Below are 20,627 nucleotides of genomic sequence, written 5' to 3'. Positions count from 1 at the left end.
TGGGTTGGGTTGCTAACGTGGCATGCCACATGGTATTCACCTCATCAAAATGTCAATTCCACGCGGGACTGAGTGTCCACATTGGACATCCCTAACGGAGGAGGGGTATATTTGAACCATTAGATAACGATAGGGGTATTTTTGAACAAATAGTATAACGGAGGGTAAAATCGATCTTTTTCTCATAGTAGACAGGCAAATTTATCCCTTTTGCCTTTTTTTTTTTTTTTAATACCAACCGCTCATTCATCTTGCAAAAGGATAATACATGAGATTCGAGGGAACTGTAAAAATATAGGCCTCCCTGATCTGCTTTGACAGATAGCTGAGTTATCATGATACAAGATGATGAAGTAAATGCTATCGGTACAATATAATGGTCTAAACCAAAGTCTAAAAGAAGAGATTCCTATACTAGAGGCGGGATACCTCCAAAAAGTCCTACCAAATCTACAACTATAAATCTGAAGCTTGATCTGCATTGATCATGGAGGCTCAAAAAATAGTTTTGACTTTTTCGTCTTGACTATGCTAGTAACTGAAAGGCTCCATTTGTCCACAATCACTAGATCTTTGATAGGAAATGGTAAATTCAAAAATTCAAAAAATAGTTTGTCTCAGGCAGTGAATAACTCACAGAATCCAGACTGCCTGAAACTGTGTTGCGTTCCCTGTAGCAATGTTTGATAGTGAACCTTGACTGCTCCTTTATCTTCCTGAGCTCTTCAACTTCAACACAAAGCCTCTAAGGAGTAGAGTTGTTGCCATTTACACAGTAAACTAGAAGTTGTGAATCACTTTCATCTTCTGTATTATGCAAACTATCACTTAAACACAATTGAATGCCAAAAAATAGGGTTGCTGATTCAGTCCAATTGCTAGTCCACTTTCCTGAGACTAGGCTATAAGAAAAAAGGAAGCCTCATGCATTGTCTCTGGTCGCACCTTCACCACCGCAAAGATCCTGTTTACAGCTACCATCTGAATTAAGCTTCACCATATTCAATGGTGACTTTATCCGGTTCACAAAAATAGCTCTTTTGAAAAGAATGGGACTGTCCAGGAGCTAAATGATGCTCTTCCAGTTAGTACCCACTTTGATGTTCTTGAATTCATTTCTGACCAAAACGAAAGATAGTAGAAGAGATGAGGGATATAGTTCTTTTCAGAGGTTTGTTCTTTAGGTCCAAGGTTTCACCTACTAATTTTGATGATAACAAACCAACACAATTATTTAATAAAAGAACATTTACTTGTGGTAAATTTATTTTTGGTACAGGTTTATTTGATGATTAAAGATTTGGTGAAGATCTAAACAAATATGAAGAAGAAGATATTACGAGATGGAATTACGGGAGAAGATATGGAAGAAAAAGATTTTCCAAATAAATCAAGTTAAAAGAATCATGGAAAGGATATTTACTACAGTGAAGATTTACTACAATATTAATTTTATGGAAAGAAAATATGCTATGGCTACACTACAATCTAGAGGTTGGAAAGTATATGAAATCAAGAAAAAAAGGGGTTGAGATTATTTGCTGGAAAATATCCTACGAGGACATTTACAAAGAAAGACCATGTCCTAAGGGATTCAGAATATTAGAGGGTCTCAAATGCAATGCCAATAAATAAAGCAATTAATTGGTTCGCGATACTTAAGGAAAAGATCAAGACCAATTTGTTACTTAAAGAAGGCTCAAAATATATGGAACATCAAGATATGCAAGAAGTCTCAAATTCATAAAAGAGTCTACATTCTGAGTGATCAAGATCCAAGTTCAAGAAGAATTGGGGAAGGAAATATTTACTACAAAATAAGATGAATTGCTTATTATGGAAGAAAGAATATTTCCACTACAACCTATTTTGGGAAGCATTTGATTTGAGGAACGTAGCAAGAGTTATCAAAATATGGGGTGCTGAGTAATATATTTTATGGCTAAATGTGAAGGAAGGAAAGCACACAATGATGCAGCAGTAATTAAATATATCAAGCCATATTCAAGGGAAGAGAATAAATCAAGATTTAGCATGAAGGAAGGGATCAAGGTAATTAAGGAATTGATTTTAATTACAATGCCCTACAGGAAAATTACTTCTGCTCGGTTCATTAAAGAATTGGAAGGAAGGATCTTTAATATCTCCAGTACCAAAAATCTGCAACAACAAGGAAAGACTACCAATGAAAGTATAGAAGGAATATTGGAAAGCTCTACTCGGTCAACGAATCAAGGAGAAGATATCACTCCAAGATTTAAGGAAGCAATCAACAAGTAATCACAAAAAAAGATTGAGGAACAATCTGCAAAATTCCCTTGGGTTATGCAATAGCCAGAGCAAGTTGAAAGGCTATAAATACGAGCTCTTAAAAGAAGAAAAGTACGCAGCCACTTATACTTTCGTCTCAACCTTCTCAAGTTCTTTGCTCTACCTTTCATAAGCATTGTATTTCTTAGTAATTTACTATGTACTCAAAAAGGAGAGGAGAGAAAAAATATTGTTGGTGAGGCTTTGTATTGAGAGGTTGTGTCATTGTTCGTTTCTTTGGTGACCGAGTAAAAACCAAAGAGTCGTTGTTGGTGAGCGAGTGAAAAATCAACCTTATACAAGAGTTTGAGTGTTAGACGTAGGAACTGCACCTTACAACCATTGTACGAAGAACAACTTACAAAGAGCTTAAAGAGATAACCTCCTTGCAACCCAAGGGGACTGGATTAGAATACCACATTGGTTCCGAACCAGTATAAAAATCCTGGTGTCATTTATTATATTGCTCTCATATTATATTCTGCACCCTTACTATTTATTGTGATTTATACTTGTGTAAATCGAAAGACTAATAAATTTGTGCAGGCTGTCTCGCCATCAGTCGACTGGCACCTAACAGTAGTCGACTAGATTTTTTAACTGGCTTACAATTCACCCCCCCCCCCCTCTCCTGTACTTTCACTCTCACTACTAACTTAGTACCACATCTTGATTTCCGTACTTCCCAAGAAGTGATAATAGCTAAACATTTACAAATGAAAGTAATGAAAGGGTTGTGGACTATATACTTCCACCAACTGATCATTGTTTGCCTGTAGGAATTGTTGATGAAAGGAATGCCAAAGTGTCCACTAGAGTCTTCTAAGTTTGTTGTGCCAATTCACCACTACAAAAAAGATTCTCCACAGTTTCAATTTTAAGAATTCTATAGCAAACATAATTAGATGATATAGAAATGCCCATTCTTGAAACTCTGATGTCAGTTGGGATTTTATCCCTGAATGATCTCCATACTTAGAAACACATTTTAAATGGAAACTTTTTATGCCAAGTCATAGAGTCTACCATTTTCCAATTTTTCTTCCTGAATAGATTCCATGCTGAAGCGACTGAGAACATCCCTTTACTGTTCAAAATCCATACAGGTTTATCTGCCACATTAGGATTGAGTTTGATATTCATCATTTGAATAGAGTTGACAACTTGTTGAGGTAGTAGACTATCCCACCCTCTCCAGCACCACTGATCATTCACCATGAAATCTGACAACTTACTATTGGTTGGCTTCACACCTTTGTAAAGTGGACCAAATGTAGACCAATTATCATACCAGAAAGCTGTGTTCCCTTGTCCTATCGTCCCTAAAATATTATGATCAACCTCTGTTTAATCTTGCACATGGCATTCCCCGTCTCTCCCTCGGCCAGATCTGGTTCTGTCGTCGCCGATCATCTTTTACGACGGAGCTCTATCGGAGCCCAACCAAACAACTCTCTCTCTCTCTCTCTCTCTCTCTCTCTCTCTACCCTTCTCTCATCTCCACACATCAAATTTGGCCGGAAACTTCTTCCTCCACCACTACTTTTCACCCTTAAACACCGTCGCCACCCACCGTTAAATCCAGATCTGAAATCACGAAGTTGCGATCAATCCATTACCGGCGACGAAAATAATGGAGGAGGAAGATCGGAGGAGTCACCGGATCTGGATCTGACGGAGATGCCGGAAATCCATGGCTTCTTCCTCCACTACTGTTTCATTCAAATCCATGGCTTCTTCCTCCACCACTGCTACTGGAATTTCTGAATACAGTCTAATACATCAAAAATATGTATATATGATTGCATTTTGCTTTGAATGAATTTAAATATAGGTGTATATGAATCAGTTGTTTTTGTGGATTAAAATACAAGTATACTGCAATAACGGCTGAATACATTGTATTTATCTATGTATATGATTGTATTTTGATTTGAATTAATTAAATACAGGTGTATTTGAAATTAAACGCATTTGAATCATATGTATTTGAATGAATCATGGATGCTGAGTTATATGAATCATGGATGAATACATATGTATTTGAATCATGGCTGAATACATATGTGTTTGGACGCATTCAAGTGCTGCAGAATCTTGCAGACTACAGTTTATCAGTCAGATACAGGTGTATGTGACTGTATTTATATACAACAGAAACTTGCACATTCAATGTATTTCAATTTTACAACAATCTATATATATGTTTGTATATAATTTTTCGAGTGTATTTGAAAATTTGCATCTGAAATTTTGTTGAAATACATTCAAATACAGTAAAATACATTTAACTACACCCAAAACAAAAGAATACATCAATATATAAACACACTAAAACACACAGCCCCATCGTGTATTTAAATGCACTTAAATACATCATTTTGAATACACATGTTGTCACGACCCAATTTAGCTAAGTCGTGTGGGCACTTACCTTTTTCATCTCGGTAAGCGAACCCTCAACCCAACTATAGTAAAAACAAAAATAAACAACTAAATAAGCAGGAGAGAATAAATCTTATAAGTCTGACGATAATAATATAGAACAAGTGTGAAAATAAGGAAATACACCCAGGGTCTGGTCTAATCCATACAAGAGCATCTAACTAGAATCTAAAAGTCTGGAATATCAATAATACATCAAGTCTGAGTATGTCTCGGAATAGAAAATAAGACATAAATAAAGAAGAGTCTTCAAGGCGGCAGACGTCTCATGCTCACTCCGTGGACTCTTAAGCAAATCTCGGAGCGACTATCAGCCACGAGAAACAGAAGTAGATCCAACCTGGAGTTCTGCATTCTCAACAAGTGCAGGTCAGTACAAAACCACAGTACTTGTAGGTATCATAGGCCGACTTTTAGCTAACATAATTCAGACAATAAAGCAAGATAAGCAGATAAATCAACAAGTATAAGTCAAACACAAGTCAGAACCAAGTACACGTGATCACCTATGTTTAGCATCTAAACCCAATTGTGCCAAGTCTCCAATTACTCGGTCCGAATCCGTATATCACAAGTACATCACAAGAATATCACAACAGAAGGCAAAGTGCAATGCAATGCAATGATGTATGAAATGTATATGCAATGCAATGCTGTGTACACATGTACTCCAGACGGAAATAACTACAACTCGGTAGCACAACCCATGGGGGACCCGCGAAGTCCATGTACCATGTCGCTCCGTAACACACAGCCTAGAGACGACCTTTCCACCCTTCATGCCTGCCGACCATCCCGTATCACACAACATAGAATGGTCGCGCAATTAGTATAAAACCTCCCAAGTATTTCAAAAACAACATAGGCCACATCGTCACCCCCGGTCAAATGTGCTTTATATATATATATATATATATATATATATATATATATATATATATATATATATATATATATATATATATTTGAGTGTTCAATGTATGATTCAAGTATGCGATGACAACAACAAGATCTCTTATCAACGCTCATTCCACTCTGGTACATGATCTCGGATCACAGACTCTCATCTCTCTTTCACGCTCTCCGGCATAGACCTCGGAGGCTACACTCTCTCATTTATCATCATCAGTACCATAACTATGTAATATCAATGTATCATGGAAATGAGTATGAGTGCGATGCAATGCAATATCAACAACCAATTCAATCCCAACAGTACCACACAGGGCACATAAGTAATATCATGTAAAGGCTACACAAGCCATATAGAACACTATCCTCGTATCAACATCAACAAGTTAGATACTACAATATCATGAACAAGATATGTCAATAGTCTTCAATATCTACTATTACCACGCGGCATCAAGCCAATAACAATAGAGCAATAAGGTCACAACAGAACGGGGTGGCTAGGCCCAATCACACAACAGGGCCTAACCTAAGACAATATTCAACTCAACTTCATACCCGAAGGTTTATATGCTTTCTCCGACAATATCATCTAAATATATACTTCGCTAAACGAAGTCTCACCAAAGGTAAGTCATAGCCTACCTAGATGGCCGAACAATAATAACACCACAATCACTGCTTAGCCTTCCCCTTCCGCCGAGCCTCAAGATCAAGAAAGTCTAGGCATATCCGAAATCTAGATTAGAAATCATGAGGATCGATACCTATATTGCTATCATTCAAATTAGGTCAAAACCAACCCTAGAATTTGGGGAAACGGGGCCTACAAGGTCAAAACGGGAAATTCGGGGGCAAATTATCCAATTAAACACTAGGTGATCAAAACCCATCAACTAATTGCTAAATTAACTCAAGGATTCATTCAATTTCGAAATCCAAGCAAAATCCCTAATTTTGGGTATAAACCCTAACTTTTAGATTCAAGAATTCAACAATAATAATGGGAAATATATGATTAACAACCTTAGATACAATATAATCTAGTATAAACCCAATCAATTTCATCATTTAGACGCCTAGATAGAATGTCCATTAAACCCACTTTTAATCTTCCATTACTAATGAACTAACAAGGAAAAATAGATTCTAGGATGATTAGAAATAATGAATTAGCAAGGAGATTAGAAGGACTTACCACCAAGAATCTTCTCCAAGAATCCTCTAGAATAGTTCCCAAGAGCTCAATTTTCGGAATGGTAATAAATGATAGACTAAGGGCTTTTAATACACACTTAATGAATATAACAGGCCCGATACCGATACGGCGGCGTCGGGACTGCTAAGACGACACCGCCCCGACTTCCACTTAGACCATCGGGACGATCAGTCCACCAAATAGCTTGGCTACCCCAGCGGCCATCCCACCGCCATGGCGGTGCCGCTGGTACCAGAAATTCCCAAAAAATTTCCAAGTCTCAACCGAAATCCCGACTAACTCTCGAGGCAATCTTCTCACAAACCACATACACAGACACACATAAAAACACGCTACGAACGCACTCGTGGCCTCGGAATTCCCAACGGAGGTCTCGTTGACCGAGTCAACCCCCGATACCTCAATTCTAACTTCCCAACCCAAGTCCCAAAATGCACCCGAGTGCATTGGGAACCGAACCAGATATACACACAAGTTCTAAAAGACCATCCAAACCTCTCGGAATCGATGGATTTCCGAAAAAGGCCCGTTTATCCAAAAGTCAACTTTGAGTCAACCTTTTTTCGCTTTAAGCCCAAATTTCCCAAATGTCATCTAAATCATATCCAAACACCTCGGGAAGCGTGTCAACAGTCCCCTTGGGTCAAAAGTGAGCTAACCAAGCTCGGGAAAGGGTCAAAAGGGCCTGAAATGCAATAACGACCAAACGGGTCGTTCCACATGTATGAAGAGAAATTAAGGTTGCATGTATCCAAATACATGTTGTCATACCCTATTTTAACCGGGGTCAAAATAGTTTATAACATCCGGGTAATTCCGGGGTTATTTAAAGTTAAAGAGTCGCCACCTAATTATTTATGGTGAATTAGGACACCTAAGGTTTATTAAAGTAATTATCTAAAGTTGATTTTATTTTAAAGTCTACGAAACTTAAGATTCTAGGTAAGGGTTCAATTAGTCTAAAGGGAAGGTATTAGGCATCCTTTAAGACCCATTAACAATGGTTAATCCGACCGGACTCAAATTTAATTAGGCTAAGTGTAAGTGTAGCGTTGTAGAAAGAAAATAACTTTATAAGTGTTGTTAAAGTTGTAAATATAATAATGTTATTTAAAATAAGACTTGTAGAAAATATAATAGTTTGTATAAGAGAAGAACTTTAACGGCTATTTTAAAATATGACTTATACAGGTTGTTAAAGTTTTGAAGAAAGAATATAATAATGCTATGTAAGAAATACTTGTAAATATTGTTTAATGCTCAAATGGAAATACAATGATGTTATTTGAAATAAGATTTGTAGTAGATATAGCAATTTGCATAAAAAGGAAACTTTAAATACCATTGAAAGTAAATTAGAAAAACGTAATGATTCGCATATAAGTAATAGATTTTAACAAATTTGAACTTTGACTAAAATAGTATTAATAAGATAGATGCAAACTAAATCTAGCTTTGCTTTTATAAAGATGTGAATTTCTTTCTTTTTATTTAACTATGTTTGGCTAAAAATATGCATAATTTGAATAAACCTTAGGAATGTTTTACAAAATATTCTTTAGTTCCTATTTGCGTGTTAGTGACACTTTAAAATTTTCAAGATAATAAGAAGAAAGTATGACTCCTTTAACCCTAAAATATGAATTTATACTATCAATTATTCTAGAAGTACATATTATGGATACTATAAATAACTTAAATATAAAAGAAGAAAATGAATCTTATGGGATTAATTAGTCTTTCTTGAATTAGCTACTAAACTAAATTCCCTACTAATCTACTGTGGTTCATTTAGCTAAGGAAACAAACAAATGAAACGTTAGTTGCACAAACACAAATCAAAATGCATGAAAAATGAAATAAAGGAGCAAATGATGTTAACATGGGCTCGGCCCACTTTAAGGACTGCTGCTGCTGTTTTTTCATTATTGGACTTTAAAGTTGATTTTATATGGACTATTGTAGATGGGTGAATGTAGAGAGAAGCGATGCAATTATTTGATCTTGCGGCAAAGTCGAGTCCCGTTCGAGACTCCTCGCAATCCCGGATGTCATACAAAAGAAAAGGAAAAGAAAAGAATTAGAGCATGATCATTAGACATGGAAAATTCAAAGATTAATATCCATAGGCAAACGAAACATCCAGCCGAAAACGAGAACTCGCAGCCAAACTAATAACATATAAAAATAGATAAAATGGGCAGCAAGGCCCAATACCAAGCGAAGCAGTTAAAGGAAAACAGATGCAAGCTCAATGGCGTATCTAAGCCACAAAAGAAGTGAAGAAAGTAGACCCAAACAAGTGGGACAATTTCAATTTTCTAGATAATGCCCCTTGTATACACATTACATATATTCAGGCATACACACACATAATCGAACAACAACACAGTATCAAGTAGGTAACACAATCAAATTCAAAGGGAAAAGGGGAAAGGAGGACCACGAAATCAAACAAACACCTCTTATGTCATTAGTTTGTACACTTGAATTTTGGTTCAGCATTTTAACTTAAGCTTGCAGTTCAGGAGAAGGAAAATGCACAAATGGCCTTACAAACTGCATGGTTAGCCTATTATGAAGTAAGGGAATTCAAATAGCCACCAATCTGTCCACAGAATCTTAAACAAAAGAAAACCACTAAAGGGGGGCAGGACAGAGGCATCTTTACTAAATGGGACAATCCTAACCAACAAGGAATCAAGTTATGCTTTAAATATCCAGTTGAGGGCATGACTGCTTTTATATCCAACACCATCTAATTCAGAGTTTGTTTTTTTTAAAAAAAGTAGATGACCAATGATTTAATTCAAAACAGATCCGAACGCCTCAGGACTTCAAAACATGACTATTCAGCGCATAAACAGAATTTTAAATGAAACAAACGAAAGAAGGAAGGTAGGATCAGATTTACATACTAAAGCAGAAACTAACTAAAACATAGTTAATCTACGAGAATTTGAAAGTAGCATAGAACTGAACTAGGTTAGAAAGGGAAACAAAACATATTAGTGGCTAAGTTTAGACAGGGATAATAACTTAAATACCATGACCAACATGGTGACACTAAACTAAACAAACACCACATGCCACAGCCAAACAGGGTAAGACCAGTTAAATAAGGAGAGGAAATCGTACACTATAGCAAAATAATGAGAAAGCCAAACAGTACAGAAACAAAACTATAAAAAGGGACGGTAAATAATAAGGACAGAGTGTTACGAAATGAGGGGATTATGCAAGGTTCAAGTTGAGACACCCTTTCATTCTCTCTTAAACAGCATGGGATTTATACCCATTCTTTTCGTCCTTTTCCAAAACCAATTTTATCTTTGCGCATAGAAACTGAAAACATTTCAGTTCGGTCCTCATGCTTTACACACATATAACATAGGTCTTATTTATCAAATAATCAGCAACAAACATATTCCTCCGACGATGAAATAGAGTCGAACACAGAGGGACACTTCACAGATTTGAGTCATATATGGACATATTAAGACTGCCAGATATCCATATATATCTTATAGGACATTTTAGACTACTGAAACCTACAACAATACCTGGTCACCCGGAATCAACTAGATCATATTCTGATTCTAAAAGCTAATATCATGCTGAAATTCATGGGTTGAACTTTTTGACTCGAAGCTATTTTTGGTAGTATGAAATCTTAAGACTAGCTGAAGTAAGGATAAGAAACTCAACCAAAATAGCACTTTGAGAAGGCATATATTGATATCACTGTTGCAGATTTGAAACTAGCATAAACTCGACTAGGCAGGCATTCAGGAGTACGAACTAAACCAAACACAAGAATAAAGATTCAAAGACCGCTGGACTAAGCCAAGACATAATAAAGACATAAACTAATGACCGATCAAGAAAACACGACTAGATTTGATTATGATATACGCTCTATTTGAATACCTTATACAATAACCAAGTTTTAGATTCAAACAAAATATTTATATTCATACTAATATTACTCAAACAACACAATGAGGACCAGATTGTCCATTAGACAACAGCAGCATACTAAACATAAATCAAACGAGAATCAAACCAACATGCCTAAATGTGTCTAAACTAATAACTGAACACATAATCTGGCCGAATAGGAAGGGCAATTAGCAGAAACATGCACACACTAGCAATTCGGCACACATAACTATCAAGTAAGTAAAGTACTAAAATGAACTAGAAGAAGGAGGATCACCTTGTTCGGGAAAGTGAACAAGAGGTATGGAGGTCTCGAATCTACTCTCGTATTGACAGATTCGAAACTCGAGTCGAAAATCAAAATGTCTATGTCGTAGTTGAAAATTTTTGCCAAGCAGCGACGAAAGTTAATCGAATCATCAAGAACTTAACCTTTCATCCCAAATCTCATAATCTGACAAAGTATTTCTGATTTAAAATGTTCAAGACCAGATCTAAAAGAAAATAACTTAAAAAGAACTTTTCAAGCCAACCCCCTAATTAAAAATGTTCTCCCCTTTTTCCTGAAGATATATGTCACATATATATAGGTGGAAAAGACTAGGGTTTGCGATTTTTGAGCGGGATTTTGAAATCAAATTTGTTTTCAAAAATCAGAACGTTAAGGGGTATTCTGACCTTAATCAGAAACCACGAAGATGGGACAAAAATCGTTTAAAACTTGTACTCGGAGAATCAAAAAAGTTGATAAAGAAAAGATTTCTCTTCATAAGTGGACAAAACCATTAAAATCATTTTAGAAAGCAAACAGAAAACAGCAAAAGAAAACAAGACCCAAACCCTTTGCAATCGTTGAAAGTCTGAGGGAGAAGGACCGACCCTTAATTCCTTTTCCTCAAATGGCCATGTAGGATCTGATTTTCGCGAAAGATCTCTGCGAATTTACCAAAATCGTTGGTTGAGAGAGAAAGATGAAGGGAAAGAGAGAGGAGAAAGAGAGGCGCCGAGCATTGCATGAAAACGGAGTGGCAAAATCTGCCATGGTTGAAAGTGATTTGTGGTGTTATCTAGAAATGGAGGAGAGAGAGAGGCGAGAGGAGAGAGAGCGACGAGAAAGAAGGAGGCTGCGTTCGAAGAGGAGAAAGAGAAAGGGATTAGGTTTAAGTTTTAGGATTGGGCCGGGTCGGGTAATTAGATAGTGGACCGGGTATGGGTTGTCACGAATTGGGCTGGTCTGTCGGTCCGAAAATGTGGGCTGGTCCGTTTGGGCCATTTATTTGGCTGAAATCCCTCTTCCATATTAATTATCTTGGGCTTCTAATTCAATAACTAGTCCAATATATACTATGATAAATTATGATTAATATGTAGAAAATAAAGGACTTGATAAAGGATAATTAATTTAACGAAAATAAAGTGACGACGAACCCTTTTGAAATTTGTGATAAAGTAATACTATTAATATTGGTAGTAGAAATAATAGTGAAAATAAAATATTTAGATTTAATTAATTTAAAAACCCAAGGAAATAAATTGGAATAAAGGAGGGACAAAATTGGGTGTCAACACATGTGACATCAGATAAGGTTGGATACAACTGAACAGTGTATTCAGATACACTGAAATACAGTCAAATACAACGAAAATGCCTAAATGTAGCTACAAATTGTAAATAGCAAAAAGATAGCTACGAACTGAAAGCATGCATTAGAAAATAGTTAATTATTTAAGTTGCCCATTTTTAAATGTGCCAGCAAATCAGGAGAGGGGTAGCCTGCAAAAGAAGTTTGTGAATAAGATTCTTAAAGTCTGCGAAACACCAATTTAAGATGGTCGGTCTAAAGTCACCACCAGCTCCATGGATACCAAATTGATTTTTGAAGGCATTCCAAATAAGTTTGCTATTATACATTTTTATACAATGTTGATACATTTTTTTTTATATATAAAAAATGCATAATATTATATAATGTTGAATACTGGGTGTATAAAAACTGTTGCGAAAAAAAAAGTTGGCTATATGGGTGTAAATTGAAAATATGGCTATATGGGTATAATATATTGTGCTGGTCGGATATTTTTGAAAAAATTCCTTGTTTCTTTTTAAAGGACTTCTCAATAATAATTTTTTAAAAACAGTAATTCTTTTTGCACTTTAAACAACTAAGGTATTGGTATGAATCTATATTTTATTATCAAAAGCACGAAAACCCTTAACAAAATGTCGTTCACCTTTTTTATCCTAAAGAAATAGATCTCACATTTGATAAAATAGTCATTTAATTATTGTCCTAATATCTAAGACTTTGAAATCAACTAAAATTTTATAATTACTTTTTCTTTATTTGAATTATGTAAAATTTCTACTCCCTCCGTCCCAATTTAAGTGTCTTACTTTTTTTTTGTCTGTCCCAAAAAGTGTGTTTTTTCCTATATTTAGTAAGTTTTCCAATCCCAAGGAAAATTTAAAATCATAAGATTTAAAAGACTATACATATCTTTTATTTAAGACCACATGATTCAAAAGTCTCTATTTTTTTTTTCTTAAACTCAAGTGCCAACACTTAAATTGGGACGGAGGGAGTAATAGTTATAGCTTGGTTTAAACAAAAATATATGAAATTTCCACGATTAGTTATATGGAGTCATAATGTCCTATAAAACTAAATTTGAGTTCGTCTATTACTAATCATGCAAAAACGCATTAAGAATTATACTTATGTTGGAAAAACATATCTCTAAATTGACTTCTTCGCGTACGTACCTAAGCACCTCTACACAAACTTCTCAATTACTCTTCATTAATGACATTCTTCTTTGTTCTCACGGATAGATTTTTTCTTTATTTTGCTTTTCTATCGTGGAATTGATTTTGATTTGCTTTCCTCTTTAATTATAGTTTCTTTAATTTGGAAGATTAGCATGGACATCGTGTTATGAATTGATCAGTGTTGGATAAGATTTATATGTTTTGGTTATTAATTTCGTGTATTCTACTTATAAAATTTAGTCCTCTCACTTATTGGGTTGGTGCGACACAGTTTTCCATAATAGAATAGAAAAAGAAAAAAGAAAAAAGAGTACCTGTTTACTGAGAGTTCTATGAACTCCACATCCTTGGAGCATAATTTATTTTAAGATAGAAAAGTTAAATATTATTTCAATTCGACCATCTTTTCTCAAACTGCTTTATCATGACTTTTTCGCTTTCGTTAGTTTCATTTTGGGAAAAGGTTACAAAACACACTCCAACTTTGGGCGAAATTGCTATAACACACTTCAACTTTGCGGGGGTCCTATGACCCCCCTGGACTATTTTTTTGTGTATTATTGAGGGTATTATCGGGTGATATGGATAAAAAAGTGAGCACATAAAGGAGGATTATTTGGAATTCAACATGGCAAATAGAGACTACCTGCATTGAGTTTTAAGTCCACCCTTGCGCGCTCAACCAACATGTGCTCACTTGCTTGTCCACGTCACCCGATAATACCCTCAATAATACACAAAAAAATAGTCCAGGGGGGTCATAGGACCCCCGCAAAGTTGGAGTGTGTTAGAGCAATTTCGGCCAAAGTTAGAGTGTGTTTTGAACCCTTTTCCCTTTCATTTTCATATTGCTTTGAACTGTTTATGCTTATATGACCTTTTCTCATCATGTTTTCTCTTGAGCCGAGGGTCTTCCGGAAACAACCTCCCTATCTTCCGAGATGGGATAAGGTCTGCGTACATTTTACCCTCCCCATACCCCACACTGTGGGATTTCACTGGGTATGTTGTTGTTGTTGTTGTTAACCATCTTTTTCAACCCTTCTGATTTTTATCTGTAAGACCCCACAAAAATAGTTTCAACAAAAGGAAATCCTAAATCGTGATATTAAATAATATTAATCAACTAAAATTTTATTTGTTAATTTTTTACTTGAATTGTGTAAAAATCTTAATATTTAATGGAGTAATATTTACATACTCTTAGCAGTCAAATGCAATTAACATTACGTGACAGGTTAAGAGTTTTTTTTTTTTTTAAACCAAATTGCTATGTATAAGGAAACCAATCAGACGTGATAACTTCAATCCCTATTTTTTTTGGTTAATAGGAGATGTCTATAACTGTTATTTTACGGTTTCATCAAGATCTGAGAGAACACTTTTGCAGTCCGAAATAAGGTCAAGCAATTAGTCAAGGTAGGGATCTAGTAACTTAGATGGTTGGCTACCTGAACTTTCATCTTATTTATGCGGGAATGAAGCAAGATTATTTTCAAAAAGAGATGCTACATCAAATCTGATTGGATAATTGATCAAGGACAAATGTAGGCTGCAGGGATCTAGTAGCTCAGTTGGTTGGCTATTTGAACTTCACCTTGTTGGTGAGGGTTCGGATCTTATAATCCCCTTTCCTATTTCCCATTTCCCATTTCCCATTCTCCTACCCCTATGTAATTAAAAAAAAAAAAAAAAGGGAATGCGAGCCAGGAAGCATGATTAATAGACTTGAAATATATATATATATATATATATATATATATATATATATATATATATATATATATATATATATATATATATATATATAGGTTGAAGAAGAGAGATAAGTAAAAAAACATAGCTGTTTATAGTTAAAGAAGAGAGATAAATGATGAGTTTATCCCTTAAATGAGAGATAAATGAATATAAAAAATAAAAGATATCATTAAATCCCTAATTTAAGGGATATTTCTTTTCGTAAATACTTTTTCTTTAAAATATTTTATAAATGTTATAAACAATGCTCTTTTGAAGAATTTGAAAAGTTATAATATTTATGTGCTTAATTCTAAAATCGTGACATAAGGTGTAATTCTCTCAATTATTATTGTAAATTACTTTGAGGTCGCGTAGGAATCCATAAATTTAAATCTCTGGATCCGCATTTGATGTGAGTAGTTGTATTTTATGTAAGTTGGAATACAGTGACAGTCCCTTAAACTTGACAATAAATTTTATTTAGACACTAGAATTACAACCTGTTCTTATTAAGCACACATGATAAAGTGTTTCTATTAAATATTTCCCCCTCAAAATTTGCAAAAGTTCTTGCTTATGTTTTCAAGTGCACATTATGTAGATATATTATAACCACTTAAAATATGTCACTTTGCTTAATTATACAAATAATCACCCTCAATAAAACGTTAAACCTAGGCTTGTCTCTATTGAGGATGATGTGTATACTTAGAGGAGGTGTCATATTTTATATGATTAATTTATCTATGCATATGTAAAATATGCTTGAGAATACGCGTAAAAGCCTTTTCAAAATGTGAGTCCGAAGTATCTAGAAACACTTTATATGTGTTCAGATACTCAATCAAAACAAATTATATAATTTGAGTGTCTAAATAAAATTTACTGATAAGTTAAAAGATTGTCAATGTATTTTATCTATAAGATGAAAAAAAGATTATCCCAAGCGCTACGTCCCTCCCCCTTAGTGGAGCAGTAGATCCTTGATTGATCTAATTAAATGTCTAATCACATTATAAGACAAATGTTACTCCTCCGTTCATTTTTATTGGTGGACAATAGAATTTATATATTCTTAAAAAAATAATAAATGAAGTATGTATTTTACCATGATACAAATATTAATTGGTGTATAATTTTATTGGACTTAGAAAATAATTTTGAATAAGTAATTAATGGTCATGAGTAAATAGGAAAAATGAATTTTTTTCTCTTAATATGTTAAAGTGGACAAGTAAAAGTGATGATTTATATTTAGTATATTTGACAAGTAAAAGTGAACGAAGGAATCAGAGTACTTTACTGGGTTATGTGAAATGTAATTAAACTTTTTAATTAAATCCTACATGGAGTAGAGGCTACTGTCGGAAAGGCTATAGGAGACAATATGGAGTATTGTCCCAATGTCTGCTGCCATAAAAGATTGATAATTACAAAGATTTCGTCGATAGAAATTAGTGTAGATGTTGTGATTTAAATTTTTATTGTCTCTTAGATTTAGCCGATACACCATTCGATAACCGTTCGATAATTGCTAACCCGATACCGAACCAACCGATATCTTATCGGTTGGCTAGCGGATTAGTACATTTAATAGCCGATAACCAATAAGTCAAACCGTTAAACGTAATTATCCGTCCAATCCGCCTGATAAGCAGCCCTAGTGTGAACAGTTTCTAATATCCATCACAAAGTAAACAAGTCAAGACGTATTGAATGAGCTAGCGAGAAGTATGGTCCGCACCTACAATTGCTTACATATTTGTATGTAATTTGACACGGTTTCTAGTTAAACTTGGCAAAAATAAGCTAATGCCTGTTAATCAAAAGTTACGAAAGGGACTAAGGGTGTGTTTGGTATGACTATTTTCATGTTTGGTTGGTCAAAATTTTTTTTTTTAGGAAAATAAGTATCTTAAAATGAGAAAATGACATCCGTAATGAAAGTACGGAAAACAAATTTCATAAGTGGCATTTTAAGCTCATTGTCTCTTACACACGCCAACGCTCACCACCACCCCTTGACCATCCCATGCACCCCCGCCACCCCCAAACTCCCACTCCCGCCCGCATACAACTTGCATAGTATTTTTCTAGATTACATATAAATGCGCTTGGAACAATATATTTTTTTTGCTTACTTATCAAATACCAAAAAATAAATAAGAAATCCACTTATTCTTTAAGAAAATATTTTCTAGGAAAATATATATTTTTCATGAGAAACATTTTCCTTCATACCAAACACACCCTTAATTTGACAACTTTTTTTTGCAAAAAAAAATCGATTACATATAGCTTTCGATTTTATAAAAATCTTTTCTAAACACAGCATAGCAAACTCTTTTTTCTCGTTAATCATAACAAACTTTCTTGGCATGAAGATTTCGAATCTTGCGTTTATAGGTATAGGCCTTTCTAAATGCTTAGCCAGGTGCCCGTGGCTTCTTAGTAATCAAGTTTTTGAGATGAGCTACACCATAACTTCTCAAACTAGCCATAACTTAAATAACTAAATTTAATTAAAGAGCTAATACCTAAAAAACTCTCTAAACTATCTACATTTTCAGTTTAATACTTAAATTATGTGATGTTGCTGTTATGAATGTAACATTTCTTATCTAAAACTCCCCTGCTGTACTACCAAGTGACATAGAAAGTGACTTCACTCTTTTTGTAGTGTGTGAAAGCTGGAAAATAGGCCAGAAAACATTCTTGGTCTATGGTATCTCTCTCTATATATAATTGCAGGACATAGGCCCGGTAACGTGGCATGCCTCAAAAGCTTAGAAAGTCATTTATCTTTTTTGTCATTTTTTTGCCTTTTTCCCTCTATTTAAAAAAAATAATTATTAAATTTCCATCCTTTTGTAAAGAATGAAACGTTGCATGCCTTAAAGGGTGACAACTTTTTAAATAATGGTGATGTTTAAAGTTTAAAACCTCCAGTCACCGTCACGATGACTTTTGTTTATTATCCCAAACGGTACATTTTATACTACTCTTCGTTTGGAGCTTATTTACCACATAAAATTCTCCCTGCCAAGGTTGTTAACTTGCTATATCTGATGTGCGTCGCAAAATTCTCTCCAAATTCAAAGTTTTATAGTTGTACAATTTTCATTCTTTCTTTTTGTATATTACTTTATTCTGAAATTATTCACAAGATACTGAATTTTTTTTCCCACACATTTAATTATTTTTATCTTTGAGTATTTTGAAACAATTTAAAGTGTCCAACTTCAGATTTTGGGTACCCAAGATAAATGTACAAAGATCCTTTCTACTTTTAGTCTTAGTTCAATGGCTTGACCTCATTTTTATGTTGTAGGATTTGTCAAAAATATTATCTAGAATTTTGTTTATCACGAATAACTTTCTCTTGCAAATAGAAAAGGTAAATTCTCTCTAAAGTTATAGTTTTAGTTGTATAATTTTTATTCTTTGTTTTTCTATATTACTTCACTCTGAAACTATTCATGAGATACTGATTTTTTTTTCTTTTTTCACAGAGTTGAGTACTTTTGTCTTTGAATAGTTTGAAATAATTTAGAGCATTCAACTTCAGATTTTTGGTACCCAAGGTAAATGCACAAAGATCCTTTCTACTTTTAGTCTTAGTTCAATGGTTTGACGTTCATTTTCATATTGTAGGCTTTATCGAAAATGTTATCTAGAATTTAATTTATCAATGAGTAACTTATTCTTGCAAACAGAAAAGTACTTCGTGAAGGTTGTAGACACCGGAGTGGCTGGAGGCTTTTACAGCCTAGAGTCATGCACCTTAAAAGTTGTGCCAAGAAATACAAGCATTCAATTAGCCATTTAAAGGGTAATTAACGAGACATTAATCTATATATGCAGTGACAATTTGTAGATGTTTCTAAGTTGACATGTAATGTGATAATCTAAGAAAATAACATGTTAAAATAGCCTATGATATGTATAGGGAAAATTTTGTTTACACTATATAATCATATCACTTAAATTTGATCTAAAAAAAGCAGAAAACATCACTAACTTTAATAATATTCTGGTTTATTCTGGTTTAGAATGAGGAAATCATTTACTAGAAATTATTTTAATTATTAATTCTTTTTAAATGGTAAATTTGGTGATGATTATTTAGTCTGGGTACCAAAAAAAACTTACTATCATATAGGTAAAATGAGTGTGAAGCTGTAAAAACTTGAGAAGGTGTAAGTTAATAAAGATCATTCTCAACCACCAACTATGTTGTAGTTTATTTGATAATTTAGGTAGTTAAATTTTTTATTTGTGCTTATAGATGATTATGGGCCCATTTGGCTTAGCTAAAAAAAAGTAGCTTATAAGCTGTTTTCAGCTTATAAGCTAAAAAAAATAAGTTGGCCTACCCCAACTTATTTTTATGGGCTTATTTTAAGCACAAAATGGCTTTATGTTCTATTTACCAAACACTCAAAAAAACCGAGCCTATTTTTAAAGAACTTATAAGCTAAGCCAAACGGGCTCTATAAACTCATATCCATTATTTTAGAATGGATTCAATGTAAGAATTTAGAAGAAAAAAGAATTTAGAAGAAAACTCATATTTATTATTTTAGAAGGTATTCAATGTCAGAACTTAGAAGAGTACAAATCTCATCTTAGTTTGAGAGAAAAAGAAAATAAAATTGTTAGATTAGATGGTAATTAATTTTTACTTTTAGGTATTAAACGAAATTAATTAGTTTTTGTTCCTTCTCTTGCAAGATTAGTTTGTTAACTAATGCTTTTATAATTTTGAAAAGTTCTACTATCTGCACAACTAATGAAGAGCATGATGATCAACTGTCAGACAATAATAATTTTTTTTGTACTTTTAGAATTTTAATGATATTACTTTTTGTTGATGTGCTTAATCTAAGTTTATTATTAACTGCATTTTATAATTTTCAAATGTTATGTGGATACTTACTAATTTTTTCTTCCTTAACTTCTATTATTATATCTAACGTAATAATCACATGCTTTCATACAAACATGCTTTAAATAAGATTACAACTGGTAATACTTTACAGTTTTCCTATATAATAAGCAACAATTTTGATTTTTTTTTTTAATTGTTAATAGTTCTTGAAATTTCTTAATAAATAAAACTTAAATATACTTATTGGTAATATATAATAAAATATACATTATCAAAAGCATGCAAATAATATGAATTACTCCAAGAAAATATGAAGTTATCCAATCAAATGAGCAAATGCTTACTTTGTTTGTCTTATTGCTGAGGAGTTTTTTGATTACAGAAAAGATTTGACAAAA

The sequence above is a fragment of the Lycium ferocissimum genome, chromosome 12 (assembly GCF_029784015.1).
Source record: "Lycium ferocissimum isolate CSIRO_LF1 chromosome 12, AGI_CSIRO_Lferr_CH_V1, whole genome shotgun sequence".
NCBI classification, from domain to species: domain Eukaryota; kingdom Viridiplantae; phylum Streptophyta; class Magnoliopsida; order Solanales; family Solanaceae; genus Lycium; species Lycium ferocissimum.
Note: the sequence above shows the minus strand (reverse complement) of the source record.